Source organism: Salvelinus alpinus, chromosome 30 (assembly GCF_045679555.1).
Source record: "Salvelinus alpinus chromosome 30, SLU_Salpinus.1, whole genome shotgun sequence".
In the NCBI taxonomy this organism is placed as follows: Eukaryota; Metazoa; Chordata; class Actinopteri; order Salmoniformes; family Salmonidae; genus Salvelinus; species Salvelinus alpinus.
Genome location: NC_092115.1, coordinates 40,819,232 through 40,830,119, shown reverse-complemented (window position 1 = coordinate 40,830,119; position 10,888 = coordinate 40,819,232).

Genomic DNA, 10,888 nt, shown 5'->3' with positions numbered 1-10,888 from the left:
TTGATAATTTTTGTGTGATTTTGTTGTCAGCACATTCAACTATGTAAAGAAAAAAGTATTTCATAAGAATATTTCATTCATTCAGATCTAGGATGTGTTATTTTAGTGTTCCCTTTATTTTTTTGCCGTTGAAACTAGCAGAGGATCCATGATAGTCCCGTATCTCTCCTGTGTGAACAACAAAGTCAGACAGATGGTTAAAGGCCAACAACAGCAGAATTCCTCTGTTTGAGGTAAAGGGTGATGCCCAGAGCATACCCATGAAGTAGTACAACAATTGACATCTGTTAAATTTGACAATTAAGAAGGTCAAGATAGCAACAATAGTGATATTTTGTCTTGTTTTCACATTAGTAGTAACATCGATGATTGTAGGCTAGAAATAAGTTATTCAAGTTGTTGAAATCCTAAGCACTGTGCCAGACGACTTTTGGTCTCCAATATAGGCCCCTTTCTGTGTTTGCTCAAATTGCGGCACGAGGGCAAAGCACACGCAATTTGGTTGCAAAAGGAAACCGCTAGTTATGGATGTAGTATATCTGCCTGGAGCAAAAATGGTGAGCAAAGATTTTAGTTTTTCACAATGTATTCTGAATATTACAGCGCAAGATCAGGAGTGCTACTCAAGGAAACTCACATTAAGCTCTGTGTCTATTCACTAATTCACCACCGTGGGGGAAAACTCCCACGGAATTCTCATAGGCTGACAGCAAAAATAGCCTCCATTTCCAGGTTGCTTATAAGGGCATTTCACATTCAATATGGATTATAATTGTAGGCTTGAATCACCTGCTTAATATGTTTGTGTTATTGTCGCAAATCAATTGCTTTATACTTAAACACTTCAACCAGTAAAATGCTCTTTGGCTAGCTTTGCCATCAGCCTGACAATGAGGGTTTAAACTAAGTGTTTAACAAATTGGCCCATAACTTCACCTAACAATAATATAGACCTACTGTAGGACCAATAACTTCACCTAACAACAACATAGACCTACTGTAGGGCCCATAACTTCACCTAACAATAACATAGACCTACTGTACGACCCATAACTTCCCCTAACAACAACATAGACCTACTGTAGGACCCATAACTTCACCTAACAATAACATAGACCTACTGTAGGACCCATAACTTCACCTAACAACAACATAGACCTACTCTAGGACCCATAAATCCACCTAACAACAACATAGACCTACTGTAGGACCCATAACTTCACCTAACAATAACATAGACCTAGGATTATAAATAATCTAATATTTCAGATGAAACATGGAAACTAAAATGTCTTTGTCATGACATTTCATAACCTGATCACCAGATAATTTTGTGAATAATCCCACTAGGCTACTCCTTAATGTGTTGTCATTCTAAATGTCCTGAATAAAGGAAAATAGCTATGTGTGTTGTACAATAGCCTATACACCAAGGAACAGTTCTCTACACATTATGAGCAAAGTATCTCTGTGTCCAAACAGACTAACGAGACCCAACAGTAAATCAAGCAGACAATAACAATATAAACATCCATTTGTTAGGGATGTTGGATCCAACGTGAGGCACAGCATAACTGTCTTTACCAGAGTAATGAATGAAGAAGCACTTTGGCTGTTGTTGCATGTCGTGATGTTTGTCATTTGGTCTGTCATTCAGAAAATGATTTCCTGGATCAGCTGATGATAGGTGAACACGTGACTAACTAAATAGCTTCAGTATTAAGAATGTGTAATTATTGAAGAACCGCGTTAATGACAGTATCCATTTGGGATACGTCAATTTTGCGTCAATGCGTCAATTTTGTCAATTTATTCATTGTCTTTCATTTGAAACACTCCTTTCAATGTTGAGTAAGGAAGCACACCTGATTACGCATATAGAAGTAGGACTAGTCTACCTGGCCTGCACACAAATGTAGGTCTATAAATGTGCCCATTTGGGGATGTCTGATAGTATTTCTGATTGTCTTAACGCTGCACCACTAATGAGTTGTGGAGCTTCTCAAAGCAAATTTCTCTTCACCTCTAACAGCAAGTAAACAAAGTCTAATCAAAATCAATTGCAAATGAGAATAGTTCCTTAAAGTATTTGAAAAATATTTCCAGCTCTCGCCCTTTCGATAACCACTCGGCACGAAAGGGAAAAATGTAATGCGCTGATCCAGTGTAAATGTCATAAAATACCTGATTACTTCTTATCCTTTGCACAAATAGCCTTCAGCTGTGTCTGTCACAAATTCACTGGTGTGGGAAACTGAGCCCAGAATATTTTATACAATGTTTCAAGTTTGTTGTAGACAGGCCATGTGCAGCCAAAGTGATTTCTAGGATATTTATTTTTATCAGGATATTTTCTACCTGCAGAATGCAATGTTTTTATGTGTTGGCTTTGTGTAGGCTATTTTGTACATAGTTGGCAATGGCAATAAAAGTTACTTTTAGATTTGTATAATTTTCATTTAGATTTAGATAGAATGTAGCTTAATCACAGACAATGATTTTGAGATACTATTATAAATTAAATTAAACTGTTCCAGTAAAATGTGAATATAAAAATCATAACTGGCACCAGATCAGTAGAAAAGGTAAGATAAATTGACACTCCAAATGTAGGGTGCTGACTGCTTGTGTAGCCTATTACCGGCAACATCAGAATTTATGAAGGCCGGCAGGAGGAGGTGGTTCAGGATGAGTTTCTTCTCTTCTGGTTGGGCGATATTGATGTAATGGCATGAAAATTAATTGGCTGAATATTATACAATGACTTATCAACAGCTCTATCAATTTGACCCCCACAGGAAATCTACACTGGTCATTCTAGAATATACTATGTAGCCTAGAAACCTGGTTAAACTATCATTATGACATCATGGATGAATTCTAGAATATACTATATAGCCTAGAAACCTGGTTAAACTATCATTATCACATCATGGATGAATTCTAGAATATACTATATATCCTAGAAACCTGGTTAAACTATCATTATGATATCATGGATGAATTCTAGAATATACTATATATCCTAGAAACCTGGTTAAACTATCATTATGACATCATGGATGAATTCTAGAATATACTATATATCCTAGAAACCTGGTTAAACTATCATTATGACATCATGGATTAATTCTAGAATATACTATATAGCCTAGAAACCTGGTTCAACTATCATTATGACCTCATGCATGGCCAGTCCTTGTATTCATAGTGTAGTGAATTCACGGGGTAGCCCTGAGCTTAACTCAAACCTGGGTCCAGTGACTGTCAAGCCAACACCTTATAACTGTTATGCCAAGATGTCTGAACTTCTTGACGAGGTCCATAGGTTTTGCGTTAAGGTTGATACAATAGCTTTCTCTATGAATTTGAGAGTGGTTACATTTCTCCAGCCCCATCCCTCAGCTGTTTATCAAACCAAGTCTCTGGGCAGCCATTTTGTTTCTGTTTAAATACTAGGTTGTCCATTTAAAAAAGCCACACAACAATCAACCAATCTGCAGTTGAAACAATAACAAAGCTGTAATTCCACCACTGTTCTGCTAGTAAGATGATGGATGGGGCTGGAGAAATGTAACTACTCTCAAATTCCTAGACAGACCTATGGATGCAAGGACTGACCATCCATGATATCAACATTATAGTTTTAACCATGTTGAGGCTATACAGTGTTGGTTTACATTGTTTCTAAACCTTGGAGTAAAAAAAGTTTATTTGGGGTTCTGATGGGGTACAACAGTTGAACTAAGCTCATAAGGCATGTGTTATATTCAAGAATCAATGGCAATAAATAAATAATTTAAGAGTCAAAATATGGATGTAGCAATTGCAGATTTCCCTTTTAACACCAAACATCAGTTCAACAACTGCAGAGTTTGTGCCTCTGTATTTAAGACAGTACTTACTATTGTTAATCAGGGCCCGGTTTCTCAAAACCATCTTATGGCTAAGTTCAGCGTTAGAACCATTGGATGCCTTAAGATGCGTTTGGGAAATCAGGCCCATATATCCAGTTTCCTCCTCTTCGTCCTCCTCCTCTTTCACTCCAAAAACTGCATCCTCCTCTTCTTTTACTGTAACATTGTTAAAATATTTGATCAAGGTTTAAGATAAATGATTAAATAATTCTACCCGGAAACTTAACAATTAGGATTAGAGGTTATGTAGCATGGACAAGGGGTAATTAAAAATGATAACCATTGGGTAAGAGAGGAATGTATGTGTGTGCCGAAAGAAAGCAAAGAGACTCCTTAACCTATGTTTGAACCGACCCAGCTATAACTCTGGGGAGATAAGATAAGACAATGAGAGCCCCTCCAGGTTTCCCGTATCTGGGGGGGGCTGGAACTGTCAGCTGATTGGTAATAAACTGTGGTGAGACTTCAGGGGATAATCCAAATATAGTGTGTATGTATGTGTGTAGGTTATGAGAGAAGTATAAAAGGAATGTTTTTGTATATGCACGGGAGAGCTCTCGCCAATAAAATTGTATCTGACTAATTGTGAGATGGGAATTCTGTCTGTTTCATTTAAACCACAACTTTACAACCTCTGGGGTTCAGACCTAAAAAGATAATTGCAATTTATGAACATTAATTACTAAATTACATAACAAACATCCTCCTCCTCTTTCACTCTGAACGTATCTTCAAATCAAATCAAATCAAGTTTATTTTATATAGCCCTTCGTACATCAGCTAATATCTCGAAGTGCTGTACAGAAACCCAGCCTAAAACCCCAAACAGCAAGCAATGCAGGTGTAGAAGCACGGTGGCGAGGAAAAACTCCCTAGAAAGGCCAAAACCTAGGAAGAAACCTAGAGAGGAACCAGACTATGAGGGGTGGCCAGTCCTCTTCTGGCTGTGCCGGGTGGAGATTATAACAGAACATGGCCAAGATGTTCAAAATGTTCATAAATGACAAGCATGGTCAAATAATAATCAGGAATTAAATATCAGTTGGCTTTTCATAGCCGATCATTAAGAGTTGAAAACAGCAGGTCTGGGACAGGTAGGGGTTCCATAACCGCAGGCAGAACAGTTGAAACTGGAACAGCAGCAAGGCCAGGTGGACTGGGGACAGCAAGGAGTCATCATGCCCGGTAGTCCTGACGTATGGTCCTAGGGCTCAGGTCCTCCGAGAGAGAGAAAGAAAGAGAGAAGGAGAGAATTAGAGAGAGCATACTTAAATTCACACAGGACACTGGAAAGGACAGGAGAAGTACTCCAGATATAACCAACTGACCCTAGCCCCCCGACACAAACTACTGCAGCATAAATACTGGAGGCTGAGACAGGAGGGGTCAGGAGACACTGTGGCCCCATCCGATGATACCCCCGGACAGGGCCAAACAGGAAGGATATAACCCCACCCACTTTGCCAAAGCACAGCACCCGCACCACTAGAGGGATATCTTCAACCACCAACTTACAATCCTGAGACAAGGCCGAGTATAGCCCACAAAGATCTTCACCACAGCACAAACCAAGGGGGGGCGCCAACGCAGACAGGAAGATCACGTCAGTAACTCAACCCACTCAAGTGACGCACCCCTCCTAGGGACGGCATGAAAGAGCACCAGTAAGCCAGTGACTCAGCCCCTGTAATAGGGTTAGAGGCAGAGAATCCCAGTGGAGAGAGGTGAACCGGCCAGGCAGAGACAGCCTCTTCTTTAACTGAAACGTCTTTCTCTTCTTTCACTGAAACGTCTTTCTCTTCTTTCACTGAAACGTCTTTCTCTTCTTTCACTGAAACGTCTTTCTCTTCTTTCACTGAAACGTCTTTCTCTTCTTTCACTGAAACGTCTTTCTCTTCTTCTTTCACTGAAACGTCTTTCTCTTCTTTCACTGAAACGTCTTTCTCTTCTTCTTTCACTGAAACGTCTTTCTCTTCTTTCACTGAAACGTCTTTCTCTTCTTCTTTCACTGAAACTGGGTTCGCGCCCAGGCTCTGTCGCAGCCGGCCGCGACCGGGGGGTCCGTGGGGCGACGCACAATTGGCCTAGCGTCGTCCGGGTTAGGGAGGGTTTGGCCGGTAGGGATATCCTTGTCTCATCGCGCTCCAGCGACTCCTGTGGCGGGCCGGGTGCAGTGCGCGCTAACCAAGGGGGGCGGGTGCACGGTGTTTCCTCCGACACATTGGTGTGGCTGGCTTCCGGGTTGGAGGCGCGCTGTGTTAAGAAGCAGTGCGGCTTGGTTGGATTGTGCTTCGGAGGACGCATGACTTTCGACCTTCGTCTCTCCCGAGCCCGTACGGGAGTTGTAGCGATGAGACAAGATAGTAATTACTAGCGATTGGATACCATGAAAATTAGGGAGAAAAGGGGGTAAAAAAAATAAAAAATGTCTTTCTCTTCTTTCACTGAAATGTCTTTCTCTTCTTTCACTGAAACGTCTTTCTCTTCTTCTTTCACTGAAATGTCTTTCTCTTCTTTCACTGAAACGTCTTTCTCTTCTTTCACTGAAACGTCTTTCTCTTCTTTCACTGAAACGTCTTTCTCTTCTTTCACTGAAACGTCTTTCTCTTCTTTCACTGAAACGTCTTTCTCTTCTTTCACTGAAACGTCTTTCTCTTCTTCTTTCACTGAAACGTCTTTCTCTTCTTTCACTGAAACGTCTTTCTCTTCTTCTTTCACTGAAATGTCTTTCTCTTCTTTCACTGAAACGTCTTTCTCTTCTTTCACTGAAACGTCTTTCTCTTCTTCTTTCACTGAAACGTCTTTCTTTTCTTCTTTCACTGAAATGTCTTTCTCTTCTTTCACTGAAACGTCTTTCTCTTCTTTCACTGAAATGTCTTTCTCTTCTTTAACTGAAACGTCTTTCTCTTCTTTAACTGAAACGTATTTCTCTTCTTCTTTCACTGAAACGTCTTTCTCTTCTTCTTTCACTGAAACGTTTTTCTCTTCTTCTTTCACTGAAACGTCTTTCTCTTCTTTCACTGAAATGTCTTTCTCTTCTTTCACTGAAACGTCTTTCTCTTCTTCTTTCACTGAAATGTCTTTCTCTTCTTTAACTGAAACGTCTTTCTCTTCTTTCACTGAAACATCTTTCTCTTCTTCTTTCACTGAAATGTCTTTCTCTTCTTCTTTCACTGAAATGTCTTTCTCTTCTTCTTTCACTGAAACGTCTTTCTCTTCTTCTTTCACTGAAACGTCTTTCTCTTCTTCTTTCACGGTAACAGCCTCACCTTCCACTTGTTTTTGTATTGTAACAGCCTCCTCTTCCTCCTCCTCTTTGACGAGAGCATCTTTCTCCGTCCAGCAGACCCCCTTTTGTTTAGCAGGAGGAGAGTAGCTTAGTGAACTCATTGTCGGAGATGTTAGCTAGCTAGGCTAATGCTAATTTAACCAGTCCGATAGCTGAATTGTAACAACAACACCGTAAATATTAAATTGAATCGGATAACTAACTAGACGATAGAGGTAGTTTTAAAACACAGTGGCTAATATACACTAAAGCGTCTAAAGAGCTTTATTGGTTCAGCTATTTTGTCTAGCAAGCTACCGAGGTGGCTGACTAACGTAAACTCACGGAAACTCGTACATCGCCTTGGTCCGTACAATTGCCCTTATTTTAGCGCCCCAAAACGTAATACTTCCAGATCAACTGTAATGTCAATACCATTGTAAAGCACAATTTCTCCCCTTTCCAACAGAATAAATTACATGACCTAAACGCAGCCCGTTTCTGCATAATTCAAGCAGGCAATGAGCCCCTTCGGGTCTTTTTAAAAATCGCGGGTGGGGAAGAGAAACTAATGCATGAGAGTGAGAAGGAGAGATATTGTGTGGGAAAATAGCTTTTTGTCACTCGATCTGTCCAACTTATCACCTTATCGCCTCTAAAATGTAAATAAAACACTATAAAGAGCTTATATAATGTGTCATTACATACCTATTTGAAGGTTTGTGTCTTAGGGCGGTGCTAAAGTGATCTTAGAAGTGAACAGCGGCTTTGAGAATGATGATCGCATGCAATGAAGACGCAAAAAATGACTAGGTATCCCCCCTTACCCCCGTCACTGTCCATTTCTTGTTTTTAAAGGATGAGAGAAGTGCTACACCTGGTGGAGAGAGATTGTAAGACAGAAATAGTTGCTTTATGCTTGCTGTACGTTACGACATGACACGTCTGGATGTAACGGAGGGTCCGTTTTTTCAACTTTTCTCCAATACTATAGAGCCATTACCATGTCGATCAACGCTTGAATAGAAACCTAGTTCACACCCCCGATTTTGAAGTCAACACAGTCGCTACAGTCCCATTAGTTGTCTTTGTAGCCTCGTTTGAATGTTGCGGTTGCACACTTTTGTACGGAATGGGGTGAGTTTACGTTAACTGTTGTTGCTGTTGAAAGAAGCGTTTCGTCCACTAGATTATGGGTCACACTAAGAGCATAACCTTAAATTCCCACACCGTCATCTGCTGACTGGAGTGGTAACGCAGTTGAGTAAAATGTATATCATAATGTTCAGACAAAAAGTTAAAGGGTAGGAACTTCCTGAATTGGAATTATCCCTCTACACCCTTTACATACGTACCGCACTGGAATTATCCCTCTACACATATAGTGCACTGGAATTGTCCCATTGGCTGGCAGAAACTTGCTGTTTTTTTTATTGGTCCATCAAAGCTGGCTCAGTGATTTTTGTGATTGGTTAGATTTCAGTCACATGTGCATAATGGAGAGGGGTGTCTGATGTCTGCAGGTCAATGCAACTGAGAAATATGATCCTTGTAATTATTCTCTGTGAATATCAGTAGTGGGAATGATTGTGAAATATTTAGTTCATTTCATGAGAACAACATAATAATGTATTGTCATGTTTTGTATTGTCTACAATGAAACATCACTTGGTGATGTTTCATTGTAGAGAACATAACATGACAATACATGGCATCTACAGTGGCAAGAAAAAGTATGTGAACCCTTTGGAATGACCTGGATTTCTGCATAAATTGGTCATCACATTTGATCTGATGTTCATCTAAGTCACAACAACAGACAAACATAGTGTGCTTAAAATAATACCACACACATTGTATTTTTCTTGTTTATATTGAATACATCATTTAAACATTCACAGTGTAGGTTGGAAAAAATATGTGAAACCCTAGGCTAATGACTTCTACAAAAGCTAATTGGAGTCTGGAGTGAGCTAACAAGGAATCCAATCAAGACGAGATTGGAGATGTTAATTAGAGCTGCCTTGCCCTATAAAAAATACTCACAAAATGTGAGTTTGTTATTCACAAGAAGCATTGCCTGATGTGAACCATGCTTCGAACAAAAGAGATCTCAGAAGACTTAAGAATTGTTGACTTGCATGAAGCTGGAAAGGGTTACAAAGGTATCTCTAAAAGCCTTGATGTTCATCAGTCCACGGTAAGACAAATTGTCTATAAATGGATGAAGTTCAGCGCTGTTGCTACTCTCCCTAGGAGTGGCCATACTGCAAAGATGACTGCAAGACCACAGCACAGAATGCTCAATGAGGTTAAGAAGAATCCTAGAGTGTCAGCTAAAGACTTACAGAAATCTCTGGAACATGCTAACATCTCTGTTGACAAGTCTGCGATACGTAAAACACTAAACAAGAATGGTGTTCATGGGAGGACACCACAGAAGAAGCCACTGCTGTCCAAAAAAAACATTGCTGCACGGCTGAAGTTTGCAAAAGTTTACCTGGATGTTCCACAGCGCTACTGGCAAAATATTCTGTGGACAGATTAAACTACAATTGAGTTGTTTGGAAGAAAAACTGAAAAAAAGGCACAGCACACCAACATCAAAACCTCATCCTAAATGTGAAGTATGGTGGAGGGAGCGTCATGGTTTGGGGCTGCTTTTCTGCCTCAGGGCCTGGACAGCTTAAAGAGGAATGTCCAAAATTACTCCGGACTGTTGTGCAGGTCTGATCCGCAACTACAGAAAACGTTTGGTTGAGCTTATTGCTGCCAAAGGAGGGTCAACCAGTTATTAAATCCAAGGGTTCACATACTTTTTCCACCATGCACTGTGAATGTTTACATGGTGTGTTCAATAAAGACATGAAAATGTATAATTGTTTGTATGTTATTAGTTTAAGAAGACTGTTTGTCTGTTGTTGTGACCTAGATGAAGATCAAATTTTATGACCAATTTATGCAGAAATCCAAGTATTTCCAAAGGGTTCACATACTTTTTCTTGACACTATAAGAAGCTGAATATGCTTATGGACAAACAGTTTGAAGGGCACAACTCATGTCATTCTGGTTGAACAGTGAGGGACTAGTTGAGTTTCATATTGGGGCTAAAAAGCTAATGTAATGATGCATTAAGCCATGTATATAATAATATATATATATACAGTACCAGACTAGTTGAGTTTTGTGTAAAGGCCTGTTGGTTAAAAGTTCAGAAATAGTGACACATTATTGATACTCATTCATGGGTGTAAAGGCCTGTTAAGAGTTCAGAAATGTCTGCTTCTGCTTTTTCCATGTGTCCAGAGAGGAACACATTTGGTGTTGTCAGGTTTCTTAGGGAAGTAAAGCTCTTCCTACAGTCAGAGCAGTGGTAAGGTTTGTCTCCTGTGAGTGCTCTCTGGTGATACCAGGCTGTTTGACTGAGCAAAAATCTTCCCACACTGATTACAGCTATAAGGTTTCTCTCCTGTGTGTGTTCTCTGGTGTCATTTAAGGTGTTCTGAGAAAAGCTTTTCCCACATTGCTCACAGCTATATGACTGCTCTCCTGTGTGTGTTCTCTGGTGTGATACCAGGTTGCTTGACTGAGTAAAACACTTACCACAATGATCACAGCTATATGGCTTCTCTCCTGAGTGTGTTCTCTGGTGTGATACCAGGTTGCTTGACTGAGTAAAACGCTTGCCACATTGCTCACAGC